We start from the raw sequence: 19,322 nt of genomic DNA on the forward strand, positions 1-19,322 counted from the left end.
GAAGTGATTTAATGCTTGCTTCTCTCACAGGCTTTCTTCCAAATCTGACATGCTGAATAAATGGTTATGTCTGTTATATCGGTTATGTCTCTCTGCATGCTTCCCCCCCCCCCCTCTGGACTGGTCTCATTTTCAGTATTTTTCAAACCTCAGGATATTTTTGCACGGCCAAGCGGTTGAACACATTTTAACAGAAGTGTTTTAGTAAAATGATTAGCAAAATAAAAGAAGTAAAATAATTAACAATTACAACCAATATATTGATTTCACTTGTTCAGTTTCTCGTCAGCATACATTTTTTGTTGCTCATAGAAAAATGTGAATTGTTGCTGCATACAGTCAAGAGTAGATTTTCACGGATGTGTTAAATAACAGTTTTTAAAAAATTGCAAGCCAACTTTGTGCTGGAGAGATGATGGCCAGACAGACTGAGAATCAATGTTTGTTTTGATGAAGTGTCAGTTCAAGGCTTTGGTCTCTATAGGGAGAGAGAGAGAGAGAGAGGAAAAAAAACAACAAAAACAGCGCTTGCAGAAACTTGGAATTTGGGTATATAAGTAGCCAAGATTTGTCAAAATCCAAGTTATGCTTCTCTGTGATTTCACAAGTTTGAAAACCTCTCAATTCAGTATTCAGAAGAACATCTCTGTGTGTGAAGTTCGACACTCATCTCAAGGAACATTTGATCTTTTCGTCTTCTCTTTTTGACCTTGTGGGATGATACTGTATATTCTGGATTCAAAAATAGTTTTTATTGAAAACTAATTTAGTCTAATTTAGAATTAAATGGCTGTTTATTAACTGTATAAAAATGTTGACAGTCATTATAGGACAGCAAAAAAAAAAAGATAAATTGATTATCTGTTGTTTATTAATTCTCTGAAGATGATGTTAGATTAGAAGTTAGATTTGATTATATATTTAGGGATATTAGGTAGCGCCACAGCACATCATTAATGACACTAAATAATATAAATAAAATACATCATTAAAATAAGTAATTAAAACACAATCAATTTGATGTTTGACTCATATGGGTTTCATCCTCTGTCCTCATTAAACTGTATGATTAATGGTAAGTTAATGTTAAATAAAAAATAATTAAGTCATAGGGGCCTAAATGGAAAGACAATGATAGATAGTGATTTTATGTGCATAAATGAAGCAGTAGTCTACTACAGCATTGTTTAGGCACAGTGTAAGGCAGGACAGTGTAGTGTTGCATAACATAGCAGGCAGACTTGATAAGATTAATTATGTCTCTCAACTAAAGACATGACGTTCATGCAGACTTCACTGTTACTCTACTTGGATGACTGATTTCTGATAAAGAAACCATTCTGCCTAATCCTAGACAATTTTTACTAACTATGGTTTACAAAATGTCTCAGTTGAGTATTTGCCTTATTAGACGATGACGGACAAATTGGGAGAAAAATAAACAGCAGGCCATTCTAAAATCAACTTGAAATAACAGTGTGCGAATATAAAGTAGCTTGTTATACAATATCAGACATTGTTTAGAGAAGATAAAAACATGCTAGAACTTCATCCTCATCAAATTCAAAAGTCTTAGTTTTCAGTGGGTAAGAACATCTTTTTTAAACATTTGTATTGCAGAATTTAAGCTACAGTTCATATAATTCAATGGGCTTTTCATTTGCCTTTGGTTCAAGTGTGTCAAATTTTAACTTAAATGGGAAATTAGAAAAGTGTGAGAAAAGAGAAATGGAAGAAGCAAAAATGGTTGATTTTTACCCTTACAAGTGGAAAAAATGTAATATAAATGAATCACATTTTTTTTATTAAAATATATGCATCCAAAAGTAATATCCTAAGAACAATAGTCCACATTTAGGTAAACGTAAGTCCATACGTAAGTATTTTATTACCTTTTTTTTTATTTTACTTTTTTATTTTAAGTTAATAAGTGTAATTTAAATACCTCTCCTAAAATAATACCTACCTATATATTTTTTAAATTATTTTAATATTCAGGAAATAGTTTAAAATAATATAGTAGTGTCTAGGGTGACCACCATCAAACAAACCAAATGTGGGACGATTACTAAGTTTGTGTGGGACAATGTGGGACATGTTACCAACACTAAAAAAAAAACCTGAAACTGTTATATAATGTCTATCTAACTTAATAAAAACATTTGTATTCTGCCTTTCAGCTGATTAAAATACTTTGTTCTTTAGTCCCTTCCAGAAAACACCATTACATTACAATGTAACATAACATGTCTTTATTTTACATGTCATTTAAGTTCAACATCACTGAGCCCAAAGGCAGCAGGCATCATGCAGATAACTATTGAAATAGTTCTGACCAAGTCCAACTAAAATCCAACAAAATAAATAAAGATCAAATAAAATAAAAAACAACATAAAATTAGTTAATTGACAGTCTTATATATTAAGAATCTATTAAACCAAAAACTTTTATATTTTTAGAAAGGATGTGAATTAGAACAACCACAGCAGGCAATAAGTTCTAACTCTGTTAAATTCACATTTTAATTTACCGAATTATCCATTTGTTTTCTGACAGGGAACACATGGAACGAATCACCGCTCCACATTTTGATTGACAGCCGCCACAACCTACCAGTGACCGTGTTTACTCCTTTCATTTCAACCATTGGATAGGATTTTAAAAACGGCTGTTGTATTTGCACTTCTGACGAAGCGCTGTTAAATATAGGTGAAAAACTACGCCACAAAAAGAATAAATAAAATGCTTTCTTAAAAAGGCAAAAGATCGCATGCACGTTCTCTTAATATGATCATTAAAAACCAACAGACTGATGAAAATGCGGGACATTTTCTCAATATGCGACGTGCGGGACAAGGGGTGAAAATGCTGTGCGGTACAACGCAAAGCGGGACAGGTGGTCACCCTAGTAGTGTCACAGGTCGGAGCGAACCACGTGAGTACCGCCCCTCCCTTGATCTCCACCTCGGGGAGGTTCCCAGGGATACCCCAGACGACCGGACAGAACGAGGACACTGGAATGGAATGTTAAAATACAATTCTTTATTAATTTACTTAAAATAGGGGAGGGGGAGGTGAAGGGGCTAAAATCCAGGGGGACTGGAGGGTGAGGACACCGCCTCGGAGCCCGCTGTCTCCGTCGCGGGAGAACCTCAGATAAGTCGTCTCGTTCGTTGACTCAATGTCTGGCTCCGATGTCCTTCTGTTGGCTTACTCGCCTCTCTTTCCTAGGTTGAACCTTCCAGGCGTCCACGCCACGGCTCACTCCTTCTCCCGGGCACAGGGGAAACTCAGATAAGTTGTCTCGCTCCTTGGACTCGATGTTTGGCCTCAATGTCCTTCCATTTGCTGACTCGTCTCTCCTTCTCTTTCTCAGGTCGCTCTCCTTGCCTCCGGCGTGGTTCGGCGGCTCCCTTGAGGGATGGGTCAGTGGTCCGGCGGTATAAAGGTAAGCACCTCCTGGACCTTCACGCCACGGCGCGCTCCTTCTCCTGGGCACAGAGATATAACAAAGAAGTACTGGGGTCAGGGGTGACAGGATTACCTCTTGTCTCGGGCGTGGTTCGGCGGCTTCCTTTAGGGATGGGTCAGTGGTCCGGCGGTATAACGGTAAACCACTCCAGGGCATCCGCTGGATCGGGGTCAACACTGGGACTCTCGTTTGGTATACAGGCAAGTATAACTTTGCTCACTGGATATCACTCACAGACTTCGTAGGCACGGTACATCCGTTTCTCTCCTCGTCTCGGGCTCTGTGATAGCGATGGCTCGGGGGCTCGAACACGGCGGTGATGCTGGATCGGACGCTTCTCCAGGCGACTCCACACAGGTAAGTGCAGGTAAGTATATCCGCCCGGGACACGTTTGCTCAGAGCGTGCGGTAGCGTTTCCCTCCTCTCCACTCAGGCACTGCACACACACAATTTCCTCCAACACAGCCACGTATCAACGCAGTTCCTCAAGGGGTTCTTACTTGGCTCCGATCGTACAATCGTCGTAGAGACAGAGGGTAGGGTGATGTTCACAGCGTAAATCTATGGGCTAGTGGCTCCGCCAGCTTCGGGATCTTGTCCTCCCCAGAGGGTGGGTCGGCCTGGAAAGTGGTCTTTGTGACAACACGCACACAACACAGCAAATTCCAAGTGTACACTCACAGTCAAGCCACTGACTCACCCACGGCACTCCACATACAGTCCAGGTGCACTGAAGGTCCAGAGACCACTTTGTTTATCTCGGGGGGGAAACGCTGAAGCGCTGTTATAGCGAAGAACCAGCAAGGGAGAACGTCGCTGCCGCACCACCCCGGCGTCTTTCCTGTCCACTGTCGCTGGCTTTCCCACGCTCACTCTCCGCAGTGGGGCCACTCGTGTTCCTAGATCCAACTTCACAAAGCTCACAGATGATACACTTCCAATGAGTTTTCTACTGCATAAGTTTCTCAGGGTACTCACACGTTGACCAACCCGTGTTCTCGTCTTATTCTCTCTTGTAGTGTTCGGCTCGCGTCTTGGCTGCTGTGCTCTCTCTCCCGAAGGGATTCGTTTATCCACACTTCCGGGAAGCTGTCCTGCATGTAACTTCTCAGTAGCGGAACACACACTTGACACTTGAATCACAATGCAAAACGCGGTCTGCATTATACTCAACCCCGTCTCTTCCTTTCTCTTCGCAGTTCTTCGGATCCTTGATCGCTCAGTCCACAATATTCACCAGGCGTTGCCCTTCGTGTTTTGCCCAGATGCCCAGATCCTCTCGCCGCGACGGCTGAAAGCGGTTACCACCACGTTTGGCCTGAACCCGACCCGGAACCCACAGCCGCGGCGGTGCGCGACCGCCGCAACAACCCGCCGTAACAACTTGCCGCCACAACTTGCCGCCACAACTTGCCGCCACAACTTCCCGTCCCAACTGATTTCTGGAAGCCCTCCTTATACTCCTCCTGCTTCCCCTTCATCCAATCCGGGGATCGCGCTGTTCATTGGCGCACCTGCCGCCGATTAACCCTGATTTTAGAGCTGGGAAGCGAAACCGGAAGTGGTGGTGTTTGATCCGGGCGGAACCAATCTCTGCCACTATGGTTCCGCCCCAGGAAAAGTCACCCCGTGACATCAGGCTACAAATACATTTACAGAGTGACTTTAGCACAGCTCCCATGAGTAGGCCTAATTGTTGTCAAATGTTATTAAGTGTTAAGACCACCCTTTAGACGTGATACCTTTTTTTCTTGATTCATTGCACATCTTAGCTTTAAGCACAAATAAAAAGAACAATCAGGGGTGCGTTTCCCAAAAGCATCGTTAGCCTACTATGTTCGCAAGTTCCATCGTTATCAGCATAGTTCAACGACTCGGTGTTTCCCGAAACCATCGTTCCAATGACCATTCGCAAACAGCATCCAAAACTTGTGTGATTGGAACGACAGCTCTCGATCGGTAGTTAGAAGCATAAATTCTAGTTTACATGACATGTGGACTAAATAAATCCTTATCTTGAGCCAAATAAGCAAGCTGACATTCAGTACAACTCGTGTTTTTTATTTAGAATACATACAAATGTAATTTACGTCTTTTAGATTGTCAAGAGATTTAAAGCTCAGTTTTTGAAGACTGCGCATGTTTGAACGTGCTCTACTATGTAAGAACGAGCCTATGATTGAATCTGGAAATAAAGCAAAATAACTGAGATAAATGAGAAATAGTCCTCAGATGCCATGTCTGTAATTTAAATCAAAACATCAAGCGTTAATTTGATCTCAAACAGTTTCATTAAAAGAAGTTATTACTCCACCATGTGCATGACGTCATAAACCAAGGTGGTTGAAGGACCACTGTGCGACAATATGGTTTCGGGAAACAGTCGTGACTAGCAAGTTGATTTCTCCAACGATGCATCGTACTATGGAGGTGAAGCAGCAAGTTACGTAGTTGTACGGGAAACGCACCCCAGGATAGATCTTAATGACCCCTCAAGAGTAGGTTTTACGGTGCTATACGATTGTGTTGTCCCAGTATAAATCAAGGCTGTGGGCCACACTGGTCAGTCAGTGAAGATGTATGCTGCTTCCATGAAAGAGCATCAATACAGACTGAGCAATAAATCCAGCCACTAGCTGTATGGCATCTAAATGGCCACCCAAAATGATGCTTGTTAGAGGCCTGTCTAATCGTGTCTGCTTAACCGGAGAAGGAATGCAAGATGACAAAGAAGCCCCGAGAGACGCAATGAAAGATCTTTTTTTTTTCTTTTACTGTCTGACTAGTTCACAGCAGACCCATATTCATAGAACAGGATTAACTCATATTCATCCTCCGATGATGAAGTACATTCTAGATAGTCTTATTACACAGCCCTCTATACTTGATGATTGGTCATTCGCAGCTTTTAGCAGTCAGATATTTCCTGAAATTCCATGTTGTTCATAGCCATGCTGTATATCAGCTGAAATAGAGTTGATTGCATCAGTCTGCTCATCCGATCACCATGTTGTATCACAGCGCATACTGGCTCTCTCGTTTCATATAAAGCAACTAGCACCATTTTGCCATTCATTTATTGACTGCAGTGACTTCAACAGACCAGTATTATTGTTATTATTGACCGATTTGTACATTGCATTTGGATACATTTATTTTCTTAGTGGAAGCTTTAAGATAATAGCTTATACAATTTAAATTATTAAAACAATGTCAAGTCAGTTTTTTCTGTTCATATATATTTGGTGGGTAGCCAAATAAAGACATATGGATCAATAGTTATGACTTTAAGTATTTTAATTAAATATACTCTTCTGGTAGTGACTCAGCACTTTTGAGTCTGCACAGTTTTGGCAGAAATTATAGTATATTTAAAATAAGTAACTTATTTCCTATCTTGGTACTGTAAATAGTAATCTAATTTTAACAATATTTGAAACTTAAAGTGAAAAGACATGTTAAGAGTTTAAAATTTTATAAGGATCAAGGTAACTGACCAGTACAGCAGCTAGCAAATTGTAGAATCCAGTCTGAATGAGTGGATAACATTAAACAAATCGCTAAGTGAACAACATTCTTGTTACCTTTCGAATGGGAACTTGCACTGCATGCTCTAGAGGACACTTTGAGGAATGCCTCCAGCGTGACTGGTGTCTGAAGCATGTGTTTAAACACGACAGTGTCGTTGGCCGACGACAGTCCCTGACTGGTGCAACTGTGAGTATAAAAGGGCACCTGTATATTAGACGTCATCAGCTTTTTTGTCTTCAGGAGAGAAAAGAAGAAAACAGTTTGTTTTGAATCGTGATTTTGGCGATAGTGGTTGCATCCTCTGACAAGCGTTACAGGAAGTGTGTGCCTCTATGTCAGCGTTATCTTACACCGGACGATACACATTACTTTATAATTACATTACATTGCGTCATTTGTTTTGGAGAGGATCATGTGCGTTCTGTTCTCTCGAATGTGCAGATTGCAAGGGCGTCTCCATGAAGAAGCTTCGTTTACGTTTGTCCCTTTTCTCAAAGGAATTAGGACAGGCATCTGCAACCCCCAGAGACTCAGATTGTGGGGATCAAAGGTCAGGAAATTCGATCGAGGTATGGCTTTCTGTCACACCCCTGCCGCTCATTCTAGTGAGCTGCTAGATGCGGACATGGCTTCTCTTGAGTCATCCGATCTAGCAGACAGTGCCCTTTTGGCTTCTAGACAGGAAGAGCAGGATGTGGCTGTGGAGGGTGAATAAATGCTTATGGAGCCCTCCCACCCTGCCTGCCCCACGTACGATGAGCTGCTGGAAGTTATAGCCCTCGCAGAGAGATTAGATCTTCCCTGGAAGCACCAGACGCTGCAGATTGCTCGTGGGCGTTTAGATGAGTAGCCATAAGCATGCAGCTACTGTGAGTGGAAGAAGCTATATTTCTTGAATACTCGTAATCATCCTTTTATGCAAATGTAGTGGGGATACCTGAGCAGGTTTGAGCATCGATGCCTCCTATGAAAGGTGATATATTTTTATGGGTGAAACATTGATTTTGAAGACTCCAGCCAGGGTTACCTCTCAATTAAATGGCTGGGCATATGCAGCTGCAGGTCAGGCCGGTGGGGCTTTGCACACAATGGCTATGTTGCAAGCCTACCAAGCGGACCTGCTTAAAGATCTGGATGACGGCCAGGGCCTGTCCCCTTAAGCGATCACTGAGCTGTGCCGAACCACAGATCTTGCTCTCCGGGCCACCAAACAAACAGCTGCCACTGTCGGCCATTTGACGGTGGCAATGGTGACCACAGAGAGACATCTGTGGGTTAACCTGGCAAACGCTTTCTCCTCGAAGCACTAGTATCATGCTCTGGGCTTTTCGGCACATCTTTCGGTGGTCGAGAGTTTCAGAGAGGTTAGGGTGTAGTCTGCAGCATTTAAGAGGTTTATACCGTGCCGCCCAAGATCTGTGCCTTAAACCTCGGGGGTCCTGGGCAGTCTGAGTCTGAGGACCACTGACAGGCCCAGAGGCAGAGCATCACCAACCATACACTTCCTCCTTCAGGAGCAGGACGCAGAAAAGTTATGACCAGAGGAAGGCGAGGAGGGATTTGAGGAAAATCATTGAGAGTAAGCATGCTGGTAAACAGCCACCTTTACAGTGAATTATCATCCTCCCTCCTCTCATACCCCTCACTCCTTCTCCCCCCTTTATTTCAGGGAGGGTGTGGTAACAGAGGCTTTCCACGCCTAACACACAGCTCCTGAAACTGAACTAAGGATGTTATGGGTAGAAGGACTTTATGTGTTGGTGTGCTTGAGGTGCGATGTGGAAGGAGGCTGCTTTCCGTGGTGTGGGCTTAAAAATAGGTCCACAGGTGGGTTCTATTATGCGGGCGGTTTACCTCTGAAACTGTTACTGCTTCTCCTCTGGCCAACGAACGAACAGTGTATGATTATGATTGGATTGGAACATTCAGAATATTATCCAGTTCCATCTGGTTGAAGATCGGAGTCATCACGCAGGTATGAAGACGAGTAAGTTGAGGATCAGTGCCGATGGCTGTCATGCCGATGAGGCCGTCATGCCGATAAGGCCTTCACAGGGGAGAGTCTAGTTGACACAATCTCTGCTGACATTTCAGGAATGCACAGTGGTCCTGTATAGGCGCGACCAGAATCTATAGATTTATAGATGACCACTTTCATCTATAAATTAAAATTTATAGATGAACTTAACTAATTTAATAATTGATGAGCTTTACGTAACTGAATCAACACTGAACTGACTTCAGCTGAACAACAGCTGAAATGCATTTTTATCACTGTAAAGCTGCTTTGAAACTATCTGTATTGTATAAAGCGTTATATAAAATAAAGTGACTTTACTTGACTTTCGAGCTCCCTCATGGTAGCTACCTTCATTCAGGGCTTCGGTTATCCGGATATCCCTTTTGTTATGTGTTGAGGTTTCAAGGTTGCAGCGGCCTCCCCCTGATTGGGGTCTTATAAGCAGGCAGCTCCTGCAGAAGTCGTGGCTACCTCCCCCAGAATTGGGTTCCCCTAAATTGGAGGCTCCTTCATTTACCCAGATGAAACTGCCGTCCTATTAGGGTTCTTCAACAGGCAGTTTGAATGCAAACTTTATCATATTCGCAAGGTCAAAGCTGCCTCTACTATAATGGCTTATAAAGTAGGCGGCTCCCTTGTGTAAGCAGCGAAGTAGAAACAAGGGAGACTTTATTAGGGTCTATCATCCCTGGTTCTAGCCTAGTCAAAGTTGGGGGTCACAGTTTTGGGTGAGCATCGGACTCCCGTCACTCAGAGGGTCTTTCTACTGAGTCCTCAGCTCCCCAGAGAACCCATCTCTGGGCAACTGGTTGAGAAGGGATTTTTGCCTTGAGCTTTGCATTCCTTCTTACTGGTTGACTCAGGAGTGGTTGCCGTACAAGATGCTGATCCTACGTCAGATTTTGGGTTAAGCATGTTGCTAGTAAAATGCAGGTTGGATTTCCATGCAGGTGTCTCCTTTATGAGTCAATACTAAGGTTGAAGCTGTATCCACCTGATAGCGTAAGTAGATACCTTAAGTAGACAGCTCCCTTAGGTGACAGGGAGTGAACAGTGAACTTAGCGAGTGACAGGCGAGGGAACCATTGTTTTCCTGTGCCAGTATCCCCTTAAAGATTATGTCTGGCATAGCGGCTGACATTACCAGACCTTGAGCACCACCCGTCTTAGGGCTTGAAGGCTGGGCGGTGGCCATTGGGAATAGTGTCACTGACATGACAGAGTGAACACGGTGAATCTGACTGCATTAGATGTGAAAGATATGAATAAAAATGATGTTAATTAAACAAGCGCACATACCTGTATTTACTTCCTGTTTTCGGTCGAAGTCCACAGTAGTCGACTGTCGAGTTCACGCGCGTGATCATAGGTAACTAAGATGATTTTTTTTACAAATATCCATCAGAGCTGATATTCTCAAAACACCACACAGCACCGTCTTCGGCTGACAGTCTGAGTCTCCACAGAGGATAGCACGGTGTATAGACCTTTTAGCGTGTGTTGCGGCGTCGCGTCACGTCTGGTTCGGACACGGTGTTAGGCTTATGTCTGTTGTGATGCATTTATAATAAATTCATGCTGATGTTTCTGCTTCATTTGTTGTTTGCTCATTGAATTGTATACATGTACGTGGGGTGCCGTGGGGAAAAAAAACACTACAAAGGGGTACCATGCTTTCAAAAAGTTTGGGAACCACTGCTCTAGAGGATGCCGTGTCTCATTCTCCTTCTCAGGGAACCATGGTTATATGCATAACCTGCTATATTTTTATTTTGTGTCAGCAGACCAGTGATGTGCCAATGGAAAACACAGAGAGACAAGTAAAAGTATTCAGCATTTCACCAACCTTTTCCACCACAGCCCCTGCTGGAATTAAAGACAATGTTAGTACTGTTGTACCAATATTCACTGTTTCAAAAGCAGTCCAATTATATTTGTCAGAGTGTAAAATGGCTTGTGTGTTTTTGGAATCGGAGGGATATAATATATTGCAAGCCATGTAACTGAAATGCAGTCTAGAATTTTAAGTATTTCATGTGAACTATACAGTTTCACAAGAAAGCCAAGTATTATTGTGGTGTGTGTGTGTGTGTGTGTGTGTGTGTGTGTGTGTTTGTGCGACCCACTTTTGGCCAGTAACACAGCTTCCCTGTACTCATAAATCCTTATTAATTCAAGCCTGCGCAAAGCATTTTTAGTTGGAAGCACTTCATTTACTGTTACACATAGAATCCATTTTCAGATTAGAAGAAACACAATACATAAAATAAATGCATAACATTAGTTGAGGCTTATGAATGTTTCTTAAAAAGTAAATCAGCTTTTTTTGTTATTTTTTCTGGTATTTTCCCCTATAGAGTAATGGTCAAGCTACAGTTTGCAATACAAACTTAAGGTGAAATTACATAATTATGGCAACACAGCAATCTTGTATAATAAATGGTAAATAATTCAACAAATTGATAATTTTATTAAGGGATGTGACTTATATTGAAGCAGTACCTTATCTATGCTACAGATGGCAGTAAGTGCTATGTAAATGTATGAGAAATGTGCAAAATGGAAATAGTGGCAATAATGCAGTGCACTGATGTAAATCTCAAAGATAAAATCAAAATTGGTTAAACTGATTTTATTACAATATGACTCACATTTGATTTGTATATGTGCAACTCACATGTCACAATTCCAGCACCCATTACACTAAAACGCATGCATTCTATTGAGATGATTGGTAATTGGTATAAACAACAGATGTTAGAGTGACCATGACAGAATATAACAACACAATATCAAATCAAATTAATAATCAAAATATCTGTTCTTATGTTATCTCATATCTGGGTAACTCAGGCAGAGAACTTACTGTTTACATCACAGTAACACAGTGATGTCTATGTGCACTTTAAAATGGTAGCGTTATGGGCGAAATAAAAACAAATAGGCAACAGATGTGGTGAATCTGAGGCACCGAAAAAAGCTTCCTTTTACCATCAGCAGAATACAATATGCCAAACGTCAGGATGGCCCAGCTGTACAAGAAAAGTAAAAAAAAAAAAAAAAAATGGGTGAGACTAAAACTAAAACATTCTTTTGAGTTTCAAAATGAGAAATGCTGAGGCCTGTCAGTTATTTACAAAAATATGATTTTATGTATCTTCTAGGACAGTTTAAAAAGGAACAATATCAACTTTCAATGCAGCCTTTGTTTTTTGGTCATTTTATGGTCTGGACCCAAAGAGAGTATAATCTCAGCTCAATCCATCTCATCCAGTTGTGCATGCAACTCTGACATGTGCAACCTTGGAGCACTCCCTGCCCAGCATTTTTCACACTTGACTAAGCCATACATAGTCAAGCATTAAACTATCCAACTGTTTATAGATGACATCATTCAGAGTGAGTATAGATAGATTTCTAGACAAGGGTTACCCTGGTTTTTGGCAGCTGCCCCGTTGCCTTGTAGATGTGCCAGCTGGTTTCTTTTAAAATGCCATTTTTAACTGTGAGACTAATAAATATGGACATACAACTGGAACAAATTTTCACTTTTATTTACCAGAATATAAACCAAAAGTATGTTTTACGTTCTGATGGATTTCAGTGTCTTCCTGGCTTCCAAATTTGTGTTTTGATAAATTGTTTTAAGCTGCATCTTCTGATGTATGAAACGTGTTAACACAGCAAGCATGCCGTCCAGTGGTAACAGAAACAATATTCAATAATTTTTTTTTTTTTTTTTGCAAACACACATACTTGCCACAAAAAAAAAAAAAAAAAAAAAAAATTAAAGAAAGAAAAAACATGTGTTCAACATATCCTGAATTAAGCTAGTCTCAAACATTGGTTTGTAACTAATGAGGCCTTGTTTTTGCAACACATGGAAGGCTACTAGAAAATGTGCCCTAAACACATTAATTGTACTTTTCCTAGTGAGCCATGTTGTTTTGTCAAGCTGGTAAGCATTAAAGAGAAGCAAAGTGTGTCTCTTAATGTTTATTAGCTGTTTAATATCCTGCTTAGAGTCTCTTTTATACTTCGGGTTACATTTGAGTCCTTTTCATTCATTGCATTCCAGTTCAACCCACTAGCTCTTTTTGCTCTCCGTTTCTCACAAGCACATTTTTAGGGTAACATTAAGTTTTGTTATTCTAGCTTAAGCTGTGACAATGAACCTGTGGTCAAAGTCTTGCCACTATCAAAAGAGATTTATAATAACCCTTGTGCTTCAAACCAAATTGTCTCTATTCTTTAATAGAAATGGAGTATGAATCACTTGCGTTATTAAGTAAGGTTTCCCGCCTTGTTGTAAAGCATGTGGCAAACTTGGACTAGTTATAGGGTTTGCATGTTGCTGATAACATTCATTGGCTCTGTGGGGTCATGTCTAGTTGTACCCAACAAGTGAATTTAATTTACGTTGCATGTTTGAACCAGAGGTGAATTACTTCATGTTGCACTCATCTCTATAAAAGCTGTTAATCAAACAGTTATACTGTGAAATTTGACAGTTTTATTATTCTCTCTCCCACGCTGTGCATGTGTGTAAACTTGTGCTTGATTGAGTATACCTTACTTGATTATTTGTAAAACTGTATACGCAGAGGCCAATGCTGCAATTATGCGTTATGGAAACATTAAAAATGTTTATGTTTTTGAAAGAAGTTTCTTATGCTCACCAAGTACAATAAAAACACCAATATTGCGAAATGTATTACAAATTAAAACAACTGTTTTGTATTTGAATATATTCTAAGATGTTATTTATTCCTGTGATGGCAAAGCTGAATTTTTAGCATTACATTACTCCAGTCTTCAGTGTCACTTGATCCTTCAGAAATCATTCTAATATGCTGATTTGCTGCTCAGTGACTTTTTTCAGCATGGTGACCAATGTTTCCAACAACATTCATGTTTGACACAGTTCATTAGTGATTAAAATAACCGTGTGCTTTAGGAAATTTAGACTATTTATCATTTATAAATGATAAATAAGGGCTGTTTAACTGGGTTTTGGCTTTTCTCCCATACAAAAAACTAACAAAACTATCATCTTTTTATTTATTCTTCTCAAATTTGATGGTTCATGAGAAACAAGGCTGGAGGTGTTGAAAAAAAGGCATTAGGGTTGTAGATATGTTCAGTACAGTCTTTTCATTTTGAATATGCTGTGTTTAAACATTGAGGTATCTAGAAACGAGACTTCATGTCTCAGAGTGCGTTTATCACTCTATCTCCGCTGTAACAGTATCTGTACCAGATATTTCTCTGGAATGCCTTTATATTCCGTAAAGCCATTTCTTCTCCAAACAAGGACACAGCATTTTTCTGCTCATTGTCGAGACCTCATCAGGATTATAAAAAATATGTTTCATTTTTCATTATAGGAAATACGTATATACGCAGGCTTTTTCCAAAAATATGATTTATGCTGGATTGGTAACTTTTTAGGAAGAAGTACAGCACCATAAGCTGATGACACTGAGATAAAATTGAAGTTTCATATCTAAAAATACAAACAGCCTCTCCAAATTCGAAAGTAACAGACAAGCTACATCACTCCGTGAAGTATAACTAGTGTAAAAGGAATGTAGCATGTTTCCAAAGCCTTTAAATCTTCTGATTATATTTACAGTATGATCTGATCCCCATAAATGGAAGGATGTGGATAACAATAGAACCAAGGACATTTTAACAAGCAACACAGGGGGGAAATGGAACAGAGAAAAAAGGAAAGAGGGATATCACACTCCTGACAGCTGAAGATAGCTAATCTCGGCACAAGTGATTATATAAGAAAGACAGAAAGAAGCCAGAACTTTTCCGACGTCTCCATTTCGTGACTCACAAATACCTGTTCTATTATCCTACCATTTTAATCCCAACTGAAATTTCTCAATAAATATTTTGTTTCAATTTAAGCAGCATGTCAAGCTGTTCCTAAGCAAGCAAACAATGTTGACTTTCATTCTCTTCTAATTACTTTCACTTGAAAACGCTCATTTTGATATAAGCAAAGAAAATGGAATAACAAAAGAAAAATGCTTTCCCTTTTTCATCTCAAGCTCAACTGCCTGGGTGACAAGTATATTTTCTTATGAAGCAATGACGAAAACAATTTTGTCTCGTAGAATTCCTTCATTTAGGATCAAGTGAGATCAATGAATATTTTTGAATTCTGGTACATGTTTAGACTAAAACAACAAGCAAAGCAAAGGTTCAAATTGTAGATTTTGGCACATACATGAATATGGAGTGTCCTTATGATGCAATCAAGACATTTTGATTATATACAAGGAATCGATGAACAAAAAATAGCCTAATAAATTTGTTCATTTATTTAGAAAATGCTGAGGGAAAGACAAGGGTATATACTGCAGTCCTGACCATTACAACACACAGTTTTAAGGGTAATAAAAGCCTTATTGATGAGTTTGGGAGGATGGAAATCCACCTTGAAATGGCCCAGGGGTAAAGCCTGTGTAGCCCTCTTAAAGACCCCTACAGGCATGAAGTGGAAAGGATTGAATATGGAGAGGTAGTGAACAGTGGAGGGGGTAGATGTGAGCTTAGACAAAGAGCCCCTTTTTCCAGGGTCCAGACGACCCCCACTTTTGCCATTCAAGATAAATAAATAAATAGGAATGGAGAAAGAAACCATATACGCCCTCTGAAAGGCTCTAGGCTTGAGTGAGTGACAGACAATTGAAAAGACAAATTGTTACATTGTCTTTGGCCATGGAAGGCAGGAGGGTTGCTGCAAAAAGGCAATTATGGGGTGATGTGAACTGTGAGGTCAAAGGTCAAACACTGTGTCTGACCCCAAATTTGAAGGCGGCGTGTAACTGACCTCTTGTCTATCTCTTCATACTCTCTCCCTTTCTCTGAGTCTCTCTCTCCTTCTCTTTGTTTGGGTTTTCCTTCGACCATTTTTTTCAGTGCCCATTCCCTCAAAAAGCTGACTAGCTTTCCCTTGCTGTTGAGAAGTGCTGACAAGGCATTTGTCCTGTAGTCACTCACCCATGTTTGATTTAATTGCTTTTCCAGTGCCTTGAAATGCTCTCCTTGGAATAAGCTTTCAGGGGCGAGAGAAATATATGAAATTACTCTGCCAAACATTTTATATCCTAACAGTTTTAGGTTCCTGTGTAGCCTATAGATTTACAGACCATGATTAAGTGTAATCATTGGAACGGTCTTGACCAGACAAGTCCGATTAGAACCACACTTAATGGCATCAAGTTGCCCATGGGCTGCCAAAACTCACATTATTTTGACAGTCAGTTGAGACGACGACGGGATGACCTACTGCGCGCCGGTGGAGGCAGCACTCCCATGAAGCTTGCGGGCTGGAAAACCCTCCCTTTTCCTGTCACATCCAGCCTGTCTCCTTAAGCAAGGAACTGAACTGAACGCTGTTTTCTCTGGGAACTTTGCCACCAGGCAGGTGACCTTCTTGGCCTGTACTTCACTCTTAGCAGCAGTTGGACCTTTCATTAATCATACGTCCATGCTGATATACCATACACGTAAGTCTGAAATCAAAAACAGATCTTGGAATATATAAACGTGCTTTTATTTTGCACATTTGAAACCACTTTTTCTACCGAGCTAACAACTTTATGTTCTATGAATGATTATGCAAATGTTTTGCAACAGTTTGCATCAATCTTTTTGAGTCATTACGACTTCTAACTAAATTATGTTCAACCAAAAAACTACATTGCTCTAGAAGGTTAGAAGAACTTCATAATTTGCAGCATAAGCATACATTTTTATTTTTATTATTTCAACATTTATATTCCTTATCCAGTCCTTTATACAAAGCATGCTGGGAACTTGAAATCCTCGGCCCAATTTTAAATACATTAACGTAGGAATCACACACACTATTAAGATCAACATTATCTCAACAGAACCGATATATTAATTTAGAAACATATTTAGAAATATATCGATTTTTAAAACAAAAATGATGCTTACATATGTTATATATAAGTGTGATTAATGCTTTTCATTCATGCTATCATTTTGGTGAACGTTTATCAAGCTTGATAATGTTGAAAGAAAGTCATATTAATGATTCTGTAGAATCTTTTGTTTGTAACTTTGAGAGAAGTATTACAGAATGTTCTGACAATGTTCCTTGCTATCTAGGATATAGATCAAATGTATTACTACTGTAAAACTATTGCACATATGCCAGAACACAAAGCCATGTTGCAGTATAAACAGGGGAAAGACTTGTGGGTAAAATGTGAAGGTTCTGGAAGGACAGATTATTCAGTGGTTGGGATAACTAAATGCAACACACCATGCCCTCCTCGTTTAAATGCAATGAGTTCCTGATGAGACCACATTAAGGCTGCTTTGTGAAAAAAAGAAATCCTTCGAGCTGGACAGGTTCCCATTTTGTTTACAAATGGTCACCAGTGTAAGTGTTGCTCTCTGTGCCAATGACGTAAAAACTCTTTGTTGTAAAAAACACAATGCTAGTTACATTCTGTTCAGTTCACTGGACAATGAACAGCTGCTGTATACAAGCCACATAAATAGCCTTATCTGCAATAATCAGCAGCCACTAAATGTTAGGGTCATCAACACCATAATTTATTTAATTAGGCACTAATTTAACAGCACATCTCCACTGATTAAATAATAAATCCACTGAAGTTAGCAGTGGTAGATGTTGTAATTTACTTGCTAATAGTCTCAGGCAAACAGTGATTCACAATTGAATGAACTGAAATGACAGTTTATATGTCTGGCACTCATTTTAGCTAGCATGGCTGTGAAATGTTGTTTATGTGAGGGTTTATTTGTGCTGATGTTAAAGAGGGTGTCCCAACAGTCCTGTTTAGCATCATGCAAAAGAAAGACAAGAGCCTCGAGGCTGCAGTGCTGGACAAATGTCTCTGCCCATGCATGAAGTCGCAGAGCCACCGCAACACATGTTTCTATGTCTGGTGAATGTCATGCATCAGCTGACCTAATTCCTATACTTTAGTCGTTTTTTGTGCTGGAGTTCCCAGAGCCATGGGTGAAAAACTATTGTGGTTTTGAGTTGTAAGCTATGTAATTATGCTGTTTAATTTATAGGTCATAATGATTATTTACTGTCTGTTTTTTTTTTTTTTACAGCTGGCAGCACATGTACATGTATCAAAAACAGATTTTTTGAAAGAATTAAAAAAGACAAACTAATTATGTGTGTGCGGGGGGTCAGGGTCTATTTTTTTTTTATAGTTTATATTTTTATAGTTTATATATAGTCTATTCTCTTTTTAAAGTTTGTCCAATTTATATCAAATTGAACCAAAAAGAGACCCCTCAGGAATATTGAACCGACAAACCGGCTGAATTTGATTTGATTGAAAGTATGTTTCAGTGGTAAAATACTGAAGAGGAAAAAGTGTGTTTTTTTGGTGGCAAGAGGTTCCTGTAATTATAAACAGATGGATGTCAAAATGGCTCTGAGCTCCAGTATTCCCTTCTCGTTCCCCATATTTATTAAGATGTTCTGACATGGATTTGGTAAAGACTCAGTTTGCGGTGTTCCTCTCTGGAACATTAAACCTTTTCGATATGACTGCCTCCTGTGATTTAGAGATAATAACCCTCCTCCCTTTTTATGATAAGCACATTTATAAAAAATAAACAGTAAATTGTCTGAAAGCCACTATTGTTAGATGGTTCTACAAATAAATATTGAAATAAACTAGTAGTAAAAAGTTTAGAAGATTGCTATGCAGCTCTCCTCCATTTTGCTCAAATTTGAAAAATGTCATAAGTGGTTTAATGCATGCTGTCATATTGTGATTATAAACATACATTAAAATGAGAACTAGGCAGCAGATCTGAGCTGATTTACTCGAACACAAGCTGGTAATAGTGTGTGAGGTTAGATGATGATATCATTGGTGTGCAAAAAAGTGGGGTCTGTAGAGTGGTTATCAGTTGCAATGTTACTACCGTCATGGGACAGTCTCCTAAATGGTCTTTTAGAGGCAAAGGGATTTTCTCTGCTTTCCTTGGCTTTGAGCTGTGAAAGAAAAGTAACAGCATGTTTGTTTTACTGCTCCTCACTTTTTCCTCTTTTCTCCTCGGTGCAAATCAATCTGTCATTCCTGCCGGCGGGCTGGAGAGAACATTGTGAATGTCTAAGAGTCCATCTTTTACTTTTTGGCAAACTTTCTGAAGGCCTGCGGTGCAGCATGGTGGATATATTGTCTCTTTATCCCGAGAAGCCCTGGAGATGTTATGGTGGTCTACAAAAAAGGATTGAATTGCTATGCCC

Source organism: Phoxinus phoxinus (genome assembly GCF_949152265.1).
Source record: "Phoxinus phoxinus genome assembly, chromosome: 3".
Classification (NCBI taxonomy): domain Eukaryota; kingdom Metazoa; phylum Chordata; class Actinopteri; order Cypriniformes; family Leuciscidae; genus Phoxinus; species Phoxinus phoxinus.